This window comes from Hypanus sabinus, chromosome 10 (genome assembly GCF_030144855.1).
Source record: "Hypanus sabinus isolate sHypSab1 chromosome 10, sHypSab1.hap1, whole genome shotgun sequence".
NCBI lineage: Eukaryota > Metazoa > Chordata > Chondrichthyes > Myliobatiformes > Dasyatidae > Hypanus > Hypanus sabinus.
The window spans coordinates 67,385,543-67,398,214 of NC_082715.1; the positions used below are offsets into that span (position 1 = coordinate 67,385,543).

General features: G+C 40.3%; 1 protein-coding gene across 3 annotated transcripts in view; it reads left to right on the forward strand.

The window, feature by feature from the left end:
• Positions 1-12,672, forward strand: part of fam110c (family with sequence similarity 110 member C) — a 119,936-nt gene that overhangs the window by 90,613 nt on the left and 16,651 nt on the right. Inside the window, exon 1 of one of the 3 annotated variants that reach the window (XM_059982005.1) lies at positions 5,136-5,291. The exons of the other annotated variants lie outside the window; for them this stretch is intronic. The gene's annotated coding sequence lies outside the window, so the exon portion shown is untranslated. Of the gene's footprint in view, positions 1-5,135; positions 5,292-12,672 lie in introns of those variants that run through there. 3 annotated transcript variants of the gene reach the window in all.

Consider the following 12,672-nt stretch of genomic DNA (forward strand, 5'->3'; position numbering starts at 1 on the left):
CTTGATTAGCTAAGGCATCAAAGGGTATGGGGAGAAGGCAGCAGAGTGGGGATGGCTGGAAAAATTGGGTCAGCCCATGATTGAATGGTGGAACAGACTCAATGGGCCAAATGGCCTACTTCTGCTCCTATATCTTATGGTCTTAGAGACAGTTCAACTATTGCACTTGATGTCATGGCCAATGAAGGCAAGCGAGCCGCATGATTTATCCACCATCTTGTTTATTTATTTTCATTTAGAGATACAGACTGGTTACAGACCCTTCTGGCCCAACAAATCTGCATCACTCAATTATAACCAAATGGGCAATTTACCTACTAATGCTCACATCTTTGGAATTTGGAAGCAAACCGGAGCACCAGACGAAAACCCTTGCAGGGTTGGCTGTTGAGAAGCATGTGAAGGATTAACAACAGTACTCAAGCCAAAAAAAATGACGGCCATGGACACTACTGCCTACTATTCACTCCATATGTACTGTCATGCTGGGCCAACAGCAGCAAGATTACAAGGCAAGGATAGACTGGAACAATAACTGTAACAGCATGAATGACAGAGATAAGGAAATGGACAGAGGGGGCAGTAATTCTGGATCTCCCAAATATAAGGACGTCATTCCCTGCATTCCCCAGGAAGCAGAATACTGTCTCAAACCCTCCAACAGTGGTGCCTATCCAAAGGTTTACACAAGCAAAGCCCACTTCCTTGTTCTTTAAGTAGCAGAATCAAACTAAAGTGTAACTAATTATTTATGCCATGGTCAGATAAACCTTTGCTCTCCCGATTATCAAATCATCCTCAGTGTTGTTTAACTGCCCTTTAACTAGAAGAGTTTAGTGACTCTTCCTCTCCAAAACTCTTCGACCAGAAGAGAAAGTCAGTACCATCCCTCACTACCCACCATTTCATTCAATCCACTTTGGGCAGAAGAAGTAGCAGTACTGACCGTTATGGCCAATTTTGTAATAAAGGCATCCACTACTAGAAATTAGAATATGTAAACAAAGATGTTGCTCAAAACATTTCTGTGGACCTGGGCTAGGACAGTAAAAAGTGAAACATGACCAATTCCAAACATGAGTCACATCCTTCAAAGGAAAACATAAACAACTAATTATGTTAATAAAAATCACAGAAGCACTTTTACATACTTTTTGAAACAAGATCTGCAGAAATAATTGATTCTTGTTCACTAGTTTGAGTGATAATTAACTGAAGTATGTATTCTGCCACCACTGTTTACGGCATTCTCTGACAATTTAGCTGTGGCTTGTCCTTGTTTAGATAGACGCTCAAGAAACAGTGGAGAAGTAGTCCTATGTCTATCACATATCACATAACAGCCACAAATACCTCAGTTAGTTGCCTGTAGGCAGGTTCTTTTAGCGTGTGTTATGAGTTGTGGTGTTGACACACCAGCCAGGCAAAAGGAGTGGCACTCACAGCATGCAGAGTTCTCCAACAGATCTCAGAAATACAATCTTACTACAGACAGTCCTGCTTCAAAAAATACTGTGGCTCAACAGTAAAAGTTTAACTGTTTATGAAACATTGCTTATTTCAGTAAAGGCTAATTTCTATTATTGCACTAGTTCATGTAGTGCTGAATATAATGCAGAATCAAGGAAAATGTTAGGTAGGAAGGAACTTGGCTACAAAATCAGCAACGTGTGGATGTTTATCTGTGACGTGGCATAATATGCCATCGGGGATTAGCAGACCAATATCAAAACCCTCAATTGTCAATTCCGCTGAAAATTATACTGCCATTTCATCGGATTGCAGTCATTAGCTTGCCTCTATGGGAAACCTGTTGCAGATATCACCAGTTAAATAAAATTAGGTTATTTTCAGCGATATTTAACCCCACAGAGCTCCTTAGTTGAAGTGAACATACAATATGTTATTGTTTGTAACCTTCACCATCTCCAGCAGGATCCTGTCATCAAGCATATCTTTCCTCCCCACTCCCCCATCTGTTTTTTTGTAAAGGTTACTCTCTAGGTGACTTCCTTGTCCATTCATCTCGCCACGCTGATCTCCCTCCTGGCATTTTTCTATGTAAGCATGCCAGGAGAACTAATAGGACTTGATGTTTCAATCACTTTGATAAGTCGGCACTCTTGATGTTGGCAGTGGGCTCCGAGTGGTGACAAGGAGGGTAGGTACCTCATCCAGGTCGTCAGGTGGGCACCCTCCTTCTTTGACAAGCCCACGACATCTCCAAAGGGCTCAACGGTGCTACCTGGCATTCCAGATACACCCCCTCAGTTCCATATCCTCCTGTCTTCATCTTGCAACCCAGATGTTGTCTTTCCTTTTAATCCAAATCCAAATCCAATTATTGCTTTCTTCTGCTGCATTTGACAAGGACTTGGTTGTTTGTTGGAGTGATTTGCCTCTCACCCCCATCTTCTTCAATAGAACGGTCAGAGATGTAGCCACAAATCCCCTGCATCCCACTTCTACAGGAAAAATCTTGGTATTCCAGCTGTTCTGGGCAGCTTCAGTTGCCAGTTCAGAGTACTTGGTCTTTTTCCTCTCATAAGCTTTTTCAACACCATCTTCCCCTGGTACTATCAATTCCACAACATATGCCAGCTTGGCTGTTATGGACCACAGGACCATGTCTGGCTGGAGTGTTGTAGCCGCAATGTCTGGGGGAAACACAAGCTTTTTTTCCCCCAAGTCCACATCCATTTTCCTATCCCGAGCAACCTGCAGAATGCTTACCTCTTTTGATGTTTTATGGTGCTCTGGAGGTTGGCCTGCTGGTACAAATCATGCGATGTGAACATTTCTTGCCCATGTTTGTGGGAGAACGTTTGTGGTGATTCACCTCTGATTGATGTCAGCTGTCTGAGAACTTGGTTATGCCGCCAAGTATACCGCCCCTGGCTGAGGCTCGTGGTGCATCCTGTTAAAATGTACTTAGTGATCCAGGTGCTTGACACAGAGAGCAAGTGGGGTCTTCTCCCCACCACTGGTTCAGGTTCTGGGGTGTGGATAGGAGGTCATAAGTGGCTCTGATGACAAAACTTAGCCAACATCCCTCCATATCCCAGATGTCATGCCAGCTGAGTTTCCTCTTTTCCAGGCTCTCCCAATTAGTCCATTGGCCCTGCTTGGCCATTGAGACAGCCCTGGCATGTCGCTCTGCCTCCTCCTGTCTTCTCACCACCTCCACCACAAGCCGTCTCTTCTGCACTGATGTTGCCTTGTGCCATTGAGGAGCCTTTGGGACCAGCCCAACCCTGGCTCTCCCAAGGGGGACTTGGCCAACCACATCCCGGAAGTGAAGAGCAGATTTAACACTCTGAACGCTTCAGACGGGGTTCACTTCCTCCCCATTGCCATAGAGGGGGCCACTGTTCGAATAACAGTATCTTCTGATTCAGTGAGGGTCATGACCAACCTTGCTAATACTGCCCCTATACCTCCTGTCTCAGCACCATTCAGAGCCCCAGACAGTACTTCCAGCTGAAGTGACACTTCCTTTATGAATCTGACAGGGTCATTACCCAGGATCTCCCTGTGGCTACCTATTTCAATTCAACTTCAGTTCCCATTTGAAAATGTCTTTCCATAATCTCCTCTAGTGCTGTGGTGAGGCCAAATTCAGGATGGAGGAGCAATACCTTATAATCCTTCTGGGTAGCCTCAAAGCTAATGGCATGAACATTGATTACTCTAACTTACAGTCATTACTCCTCCCTCCCGCCCCCCCCCCCCCCATTTCTCTTTTTCCATTCCCATTCAGGTTGGCCTCTTCTCACCTGCCTATCCCCCCCTGCCCCCCCCCACCCCCGGTGCACCTTCTCCTTCCCATTCCTCTACAGTCTACACTCCTCTCTTATTTTGAACAATTCCTCAAGAAACATATCTGCTGCTTCTTGCTATATCCTTCAGAAGAAGCAATATGAAACAAAATATTGCATTCATGCAGAACATAAACACTGAACTTGGAGGTATATGATCAGTCGAGTCTCTGATATAGGCCGCGTTTTATTCAACGTTTTATATTCCTCAATTTTATACAAATATGATACTCCAGTTGTTAAAACCGAAGGCAATTTGCTTCAGACGTTGAGATTAAATGTATGTACAAAACAACGGAAAGCTCTGTTCATCATTCATGTGTTTTACAGTGAGCCTTAAAGTAGCCAGACGGCATTAGTGATGCCCAGCAAAAGCAAATCAATTGTTCAGCTTTGAAGGCTTTTTTAAAATCAGTTCAATGATTTCCTACATCATAATCCTTTGATCGCTTACTTATTTCTATTCCAACCTTCATTGACAAACATATATCAAAGCATATTTTTTCCCCTGAGTAAACATTTCATTGCGAGATAAGGGTAATTTTTTCTTGGTTCAAGCGGTATCATTAACTATTGTAGCTTGAAAAGGAATGCGGTGGAACAGAGGGATCTGGGAATACAGATCCACAATTCCTTGAAAGTGATGTCACAGGTAGATAAGGTCATAAAGAAAGATTTGGCACACTGTCCTTCAGAAATCAAAGTATTGAGTACAGGAGTTGGGATGCTATGTTGAAGCTGTATAAGATGTTGGTGAGGCATAATTTGGAGTATTGTGAGTAGATCTGTTCACCTACTGACAGGAAAGTTATCAACAAGATTGAAAAAGTACAGAGAAAATTGACAAACATGTTGTCAGAAGTTGAGGACCTGAATTATAGGAAAAGGTTGAATAAGTTTCGACTTTATTCCCTCAATGATAGGAGAATGAGGGGAGATTTGACAGAGGTATACAAAAATTATGAGGGGTATAGATAGGGTAAATGAAAGCAGTCTTTTCCCACTGAGTTTGGAGAAACTAGTATGACAGATCACAGGTAAATGGTGAAAGAATAACATTTCAGGGGAAATCTGTTTCCCTTCAAGTTTAGAACAAGCAGCTAGCAGAAGTGTAGATGCAAGTTCAATTTCAATATTTAGGAAATATTTTAATTACATGGCTAGAAGGGGTAAGAAAGGGGATATAATAGACCAAAAATTAATGGGAAGTTGGAGGATTAATATTCAGTATATCTGTTATTGCACATTTTTAAAAATCTATACATAATTGATTTACTTGTTTATGTATTATGTTTTAATTATTATTATTATTATTATGTATTTTCTCTCTCTGCTAGATTATGTATTGCATTGAACTGCTGCTGCTAAGTTAACAAATTTCATGTCACATGCCAGTGATAATAAACCTGATTCTGATTCTGATTGGGAAGCTTTTAGAAACCAACAGAAGGCAATTAAAAAATCATTAAAAAAGTAAGTATGGAACACCGAAGTAAGCTAGCCAGTAATATTAACGAGGATACCAAAAGGTCTTTCAGATACATAAAGTATAAAAGAGCAGGTGAGAGTGGATATTGGGCCATTGGAAAATGATGCTGGAGAGGTAGTAATGGGGGACAAGGCAATGGCAGATGAACTGAATATGTATTTTACATCAGACTTCACTGTGAAAGACAATAGCAGTATGGTGGAAGTTCCAGGTGTCAGGGGACATGAAGTGTATCAAGTTACTATTACTAGAGAGAAGGTTCTTGGGAAACTGAAAGGTCTGAAGGTAGATAAGTCAACTGGATGAGATGATTGGCAGGAGGCAAAGAGTGTGATACATTTCTGGTTGCTTGCCAGTGACCAGTAGTGTTCCTCTGGGATCTATGATGTGATTTCTGCATTTTTTGTTATATGTCAATGATTTCGATGATAGAATTGATGGCTTTTTTATTAAGTTTCAGGTGATATGAAGATAGGTAGAAGGGCAGGTAGTTTTGAAGAAGTAGAGAGACTACAAAAGAACTTAGACAGGTTAGGAGAATGGGCAAAGAAGCAGCAGATGGAATACAATGTCAGTTCAATGTTATGTGTGGTCATGCATTTTAGGGGAAGAAATGAAAGGGTTGACTATTTTCTAAGTGGAGAGAAAATACAAAAAACTGAGGTGCAACAGGACTTGGGAGTCCATGTGCAAGATTCCCTAAACATTAATTTACAGATTGCGTCCAAGGTGAGGAAGGCAAATGCAATGTTAGCACACATTCCCAGAGGACTAGCATATTTTTAAAGCACTGGTGAGGCCTCACTTGGAGTATTATGAGCAAGTTTGGCCCCTTATCTCAGAAAGGTTGTGCTGAAATTGGAAAGGGTTCAAAGGAGGTTCACAAAAACGATTCCAGGATTGAAAGTCTTGTCTTATGAAGAGTGTTTGATGGCTCTGGTCCTATGTTTACTAGGATCAGAAGAATGAGGGCTGACCTCATTGAAACCTATTGAATGGTGAGCGCTCTTGATTGAGTGGATGTGTAGAGGATGTTTCCTATGGTGGGAGAGTCTAAGACTAGAGGACACAGCCTCAGAAAAGGTGTCCTTTTAGAACAGAGATGAGGAGGAATTTCTTTTGTCAGAGAGTAGTCTTTGCCACAGGCAGCTATGAAGGCCAAGTCATTACATGTATTTAAGGCTGAGAATGATACATTCTTGACTGAACAGGGTATGAAGGGATGGAGTGGTGGGGGAGGCAGGAGATTCGGGCCAAGAATTAAATTGGATCAGCCATGATGAAATGACGGAACAGACTTGATGGTCTAAATGGCCTAATACTGCTCCCATATCTAATGGTCTAATACCAGTTCAGCATGGACTGGGACCACAGGGCTTATTTCTGTGCTGTAGTGCTTGTCTTATGACTCTGTTTGGGGAGAATCCACAGGGTCACAAGGGTTCAAACTCCATTCAAAATATATCCGATGTTAAGATCAAACCTGGGTCGCTGGGGCTCTGAAGAAGTGGCTGTGCCACAGCACTATCTTCAACTTTTGTTTGCCTTAACACTTTCACTGTAAGTAGACACACTGAAATTGCATATCCAATTCAGAAAAATAATTTCTGATAGATGTTTGAGCACTTGAGCAGATGTAGATATTAGTAGCTCTAATCATGTTTAAGTTATGTTAATTATCATTTTACTCCAGCATTGCCTCTACAATTGAATGTACAATTTCAAATAGGAACTTTTTAATAATGTTGCATTTAGATTTATTTTAATTATTTTAACAAAATAACCTTCAAGATCTTCAACGACCTTATAATTTCAACGTGTGGGATAATTACTAACTGATGTGTCAGCACAAGAGCAAACAAGACAGTTCATAATGACAGGCATCACATGATTAATATTTCCGTTTGAGGATTAGTCAGTTAAAGATGATCCTGTCAGAGTCCAAAGACAGTGGTTTTTTTTTTTTGTTTAGTACATACAAACTGAACCAGCACCCCCTTTTTTAACCTGGGTGGAAGTTTGCATATTCTCTCTGTAAACTGGTGACAATACATGACCACTAGAATAATGGGATGTTAGAGATTTATGGTGCAGTTATTGAGCATGGGAGAGAATTTAGTTTATAGAGAAGCAAGTGGCAGAAGATTGATTGGGTTGTTTTGCAAGATGGGACAAATGATGGCATCCTAATTTGTAAATGTAAATATATATGAAAACATTTGAAAAACGCCAAAACATTGAAGATATAGTTGCAGACCATGTTTTTGCAGAAAAGGCAAGCAGAAACTGCAAAAAGCCTGTAATTTCAAATATGGAGAGAATCCTGAAAATTACTCAACATGTCAAATTTAATTTGTAGAGAGCAGAATAGTTATTTAAAAAAATGTAATTATATGTTATATAATTATAGATTAATATTATGTATAATTATAAAAATATAATTAAAAATCCTAGAATAGTTGGGGTAAATCACCTTTTAATTTATGTTTTTATTTACTATTTTTTAGTTCTGAGGTCTAAGAATTGGACTGGAATCTAACACATTCTAACAAACTTATCAAATGTGGGAAACAAACCCTCAATCTATCCTATCTATGCCCCTCATAATCTTATAAATCTCTGTAAATTTACTCCTCAGTTTCCTATATTCCAGTGGGAACACTCAGTCTATCCAATGTTTCCTTAAAACTAAAACCCTCCATTTCAGGAAACATCTTTGTGAATCCATTCTGCACCATCTCTGTTGCTACCACGTCTGCTCAGTAATGTGGGACCAGTGCACAAATACCTCAAGTATTTGAGGGTTGGAGGGTACAAAGTTCAAAAGTTCAAAGTTCGTAGTAAATTTATTATCAAAGTACATATTATGTCACCATAAACAACACTAAGACTCATTTTCTTCTAGGCATACACAGTAAATCCTAGAAACACAGAAGAATCAATGAAAAATCACACCCAATAGGACGGATAAAAAACAAACGTTCAAAAGACAACAAATGTGCAAACATAAAAGAGAGAGAAAAAAGCAATAAATATTAAGAACATGCGATGAAAAGTCTTTGAAAGTGAGTCCATAGATTGTGGGAACAGTTCAATGACTGGGCGAGTGAAATTGAGTGCAGTTATCCCCTCTGGTTCAAGAGCTTGATAGTTGAAGGGCAATAACTGTCCCTGAATTTGGGGGTGAGGGTACTGAGGCTTCTGTACCACCTTCTTGATGGCAGCAGTATAAAGAGAGCATGAACTTGATGGTGGTTTCTGCTTTCCTGTGACAGAGATCCCGGTACTTGTGCTCAATGGTGGGAGGGGCTTTACTGTGATGGACTGGGCTGTATCCATTACTTTTTGTAGGATTTTCCGTTCAAAGGCATTGATGTTTCCATTCCAGACTGTGAAGCAAACAGACAATTATCTCTTCACTACACATCTACAGAAGTTTATCAAAGTTTTAGATGTCATTTCAAACCTTCGCAAACTTCTGAGGAAGTAAAGGTGCTGGCGTGTATTCTTCATAAATGCACTTATGTACTAGGCCCAGGACAGGTCCAATGAAATGATAACACTGAGGAATTTAAAGTTGCTGACTTTTTCCACCTCTGATCTCCTGATGAGGACTTGCTCATTGGCCTCCAGTATCCTTCTCCTGAAGTCAATAATCAACTCCTTGGTCTTGCTGACATTGAGAGAAAGGTTGTTGTGGCACCATAAAGCCAGATTTTCAATCTCCCTCCTATAATAATTCATCACTGCCTTTGATTCGGCCAATCATAGTGGTGTCATCAGCAAACTTAAATATGACGTTGGAGCTGTGCTTGACTTTACAGCCTTATAGAACCATAGAACACTACTGCACAGTACAGGCCCTTCAGCCCTCCATGTTGTGCTGACCCATATAATCCTTAAAAAAAAGTACTAAACCCACACTACCCCATAACCCTCCAATTTTCTTTCATCCATGTGCCTGTCCACAAGGCTCTTAAATACCTCTAATGTTTTAGTGTCCACCACCATCCCTGGCAAGTCATTCCAGGTACTCACAACCCTCTGTGTAAAAAAACTTACCCCTGATGTCTCCCCTAAACTTCCCTCCCTTAATTTTGTACATATGCCCTCTGGTGTTTGCTATTGGTGCCCTGGGAAACAGGTACTGACTATCCACCCTATCTATGCCTCTCATAATCTTGTAGACCTCTATCAAGTCCCTTCTCATTCTTCTACGCTCCAAAGAGAAAAGTCCCAGCTCTGCTAACCTTGTCTCATAAGACTTATTTTCCAATCCAGGCAACATCCTGGTAAATCTCCGCTGCACTCTCTCCATAGCTTCCACATCCTTCCTATAATGAGGTGACCAGAATTGAACACAATACTCTAAGTGCGATTTCACCAGAGATTTGTAGAGTTGCAACATGACCTCTCTACTCTTGAACTCAATCCCCCTGTTAATGAAGCCTAGCATCCCATAGGCCTTCTTAACTACCCTATCAACCTGTGCAGCGACCTTGAGGGATGTATGGATTTGAACCCCAAGGTCCCTTTGTTCATCTACACTCTTAAGTAACTGACCATTAATCCTGTACTCAGTCTTCTGGTTTGTCCTTCCAAAATGCATCACCTCACACTTGTCCAGATTGAATTCCATCTGCCATTTTTCTGCCAAACTCTGCAGCCTGTTTATATTCTCTAGTAATCTTCGACAACCTACAGCTCCATGCACAACTCATCCAATCTTCGTGTCATCCACAAACTTACTCACCCATCCTTCCACCTCTACATCCAGGTCATTTATAAAAATCACAAATAGCAGGGGTCCCAGGACAGATCCCTGCGGCACTCCACTAGTCACCGACCTCCAGGCAGAATACTTTCCTTCCACAACTACCCTCTGCTTTCTTCCTTTAAGCCAATTTTTTATCTGAACAGCCAAGGTTCCACTTATCCCATGCCTCATGACTTTCTGGATGAGTCTCTCATGAGGGACCTTGTCAAATGCTTTGCTAAAGTCCATGTAGACCACATCCACTGCCCTACCCTCATCAATTTCTTTTGTTACCTCTTCAAAAATCTCAATCAGGCTCATGAGGCATGATCTTCACTTCACAAAGCCATGTTGATTATCCATGAGTAGACTGTACTTCTCCAAATGCTCGTAGATCCTATCCTTAAGAATCCTTTCCAGTAGTTTGCATACCACTGATGTAAGACACACTGGACTATAGTTCCCAGGTTTCTCCCGATTACATTTTTTAAACAAGGGAACTACATTTGCCATTCTCCAGTCCTCTGGCACTTCCCCTGCAGCCAAAGAGGATTCAGAGATCAAAGCCACTTCTGTATAAAGTAGAAGTATAAATTTGTGAATGTATTTTTAAGGTGAGAGTGAGAAATTTAAAGGGAATCTGTGCACAAGTTTTCCACACAGAGGGTGGTGGATAAATGGAATAAATTCCAGCTAAAGTAAGAGAGGCAATTGAAACATTTAAAATGGACTTGGACAAGTGCTTTGATATGATAGGATTAGAATGATCATTCTGATGCAATCACATTAGATCAGTGCAGAAGGGCAACATGGGTGGCATGACTGAGTTAGGCCGAAAAGTGATGAGTCTGAAATAGCAATATCTCATCTCAAATGAGCATTGTGTCAGTGAGAGGTTAAGGCACAAACTAAGACCGCCATCACCCAATATCAAAATAGCTCAGATGGGTTTAGAATTCTGTGTTGAGCCAAATGTTTCAACCTTGGGAGCTATGCTGCAGCATGGTTAGAATCTGCACGTGCAGTTTTGTGTGTTTTACTGATTTTTTTCCTGCAAAGTTATGTACAAGAAATGTAAATAGCTTCACATTTGATATGTTGAACTGCAAAACATTAAAACTTTTATAAATTATACTTAATGTTCTTTTGACACTAAGCTTGGGGTCTTGGGGTCCAGGTCAATAATTCCTGAAAGTGGCTGCATAAGGTAATAGGGTAGTAAAAGAGGAATATAGCATGCTTACTTTTATTAGTCAAGGCATTGTGTTGAAGAGTCAGAAAGTTATTCTGCAGCTTTTAATCCACTGTTTAGGCCACATGTGGAGTATTGTGGTTGCTCCATTGAGGGAAAATATGGAGACTTAGGAGAGGGTGCAGAAGATTTTTACCAGAATTCTGTCTAGATTTGAAGGCATTTCCATCAGGAGTTTGGACAAACTTGGGTTGTTCTCTCTACAGCACTGGAGGCTGAGGGAAGTCCTGATAGAAATTTGTAAAATTATGAGAGACATAAATAGACAATATATTTTCCCCAGGGTTAAAATACTAGAGGCCCCGCATTTAATGAGAGAGAGCTTAAGATCAAATAAGATGTTTGGACAGGTTTTTTTCAACATGGAGTGTAGAGGGTGCCTGGAATGCATTGGTAGGGATGGTAGTGCAGGCAAATAGGATGGAGGTATTTAAGCTGCTCACACTTAGACACATGAATGTGTAGAGAATGGAGGGAAATGAGACTTATGTAGACATAAATTTAATTAGACACTTTGTTACTCATTTAATTAGTTCAGAATAACACAATGAGTTGAAGGATCTGCTCCTGTTCTATACTGTATTGTTTTATGTAAGGTGCAATTTAACCATATCTATATCGCTGATCCATTTATTTACGAGAATCCCAAAGGAGCTTTCATCCCATTATTAAAACCCAGAATGGTGGATTATTCAAATTCTCAGGTCAGAAGGTACTATTGTCATCCTTTAGTGTCATCTTCTGGAAAGGGAAGACACAATAATAGTTAAAAACATGTTCTATAACAAACTGCAACTACATGCATAAATGAGAAAGAAACTCTTAGAAATACTAAAAGAAGTAGAATGTGTTCAATATTCTTGTTTCAAAGTCTATTGTACTCTTAAAAAAAGGCCAGGAGTACTGCACATTGAACAAGTATTTTGCTGAAGGACAGAAATACATTTGGTACCTGAAGGCAATTACTCAGCATATCTCATTACGATTATTGGAATGTAAACCAGCTACCACTGTACCTTTTCATTGTATCAGAACCCTCCCACACTGCCATCATTGTAACGTTTCCAGGGCAAAGGCACATTGGAGCACATTGCAGAAGTCATCTGTTGATCATTTACCTGCCAATGGGTCACAATTTACTTCATTTTGTTTTGTTTGACTGCCTCCAATGCCTGTTAGCAATATGGTTTATATAATTTACAATATAATTTAACATGGTTGGAGCTGGTAATAGTCACAACTTATTGAGGAAGAATGTGTCACTTAGAAATAATTGGTTTAACTTGTAGATCATTAATGTCAAAGGGAATAGATGTGTTTGCATTGGTAGTACATTAATGGCGCTGAAGAAGTGTGA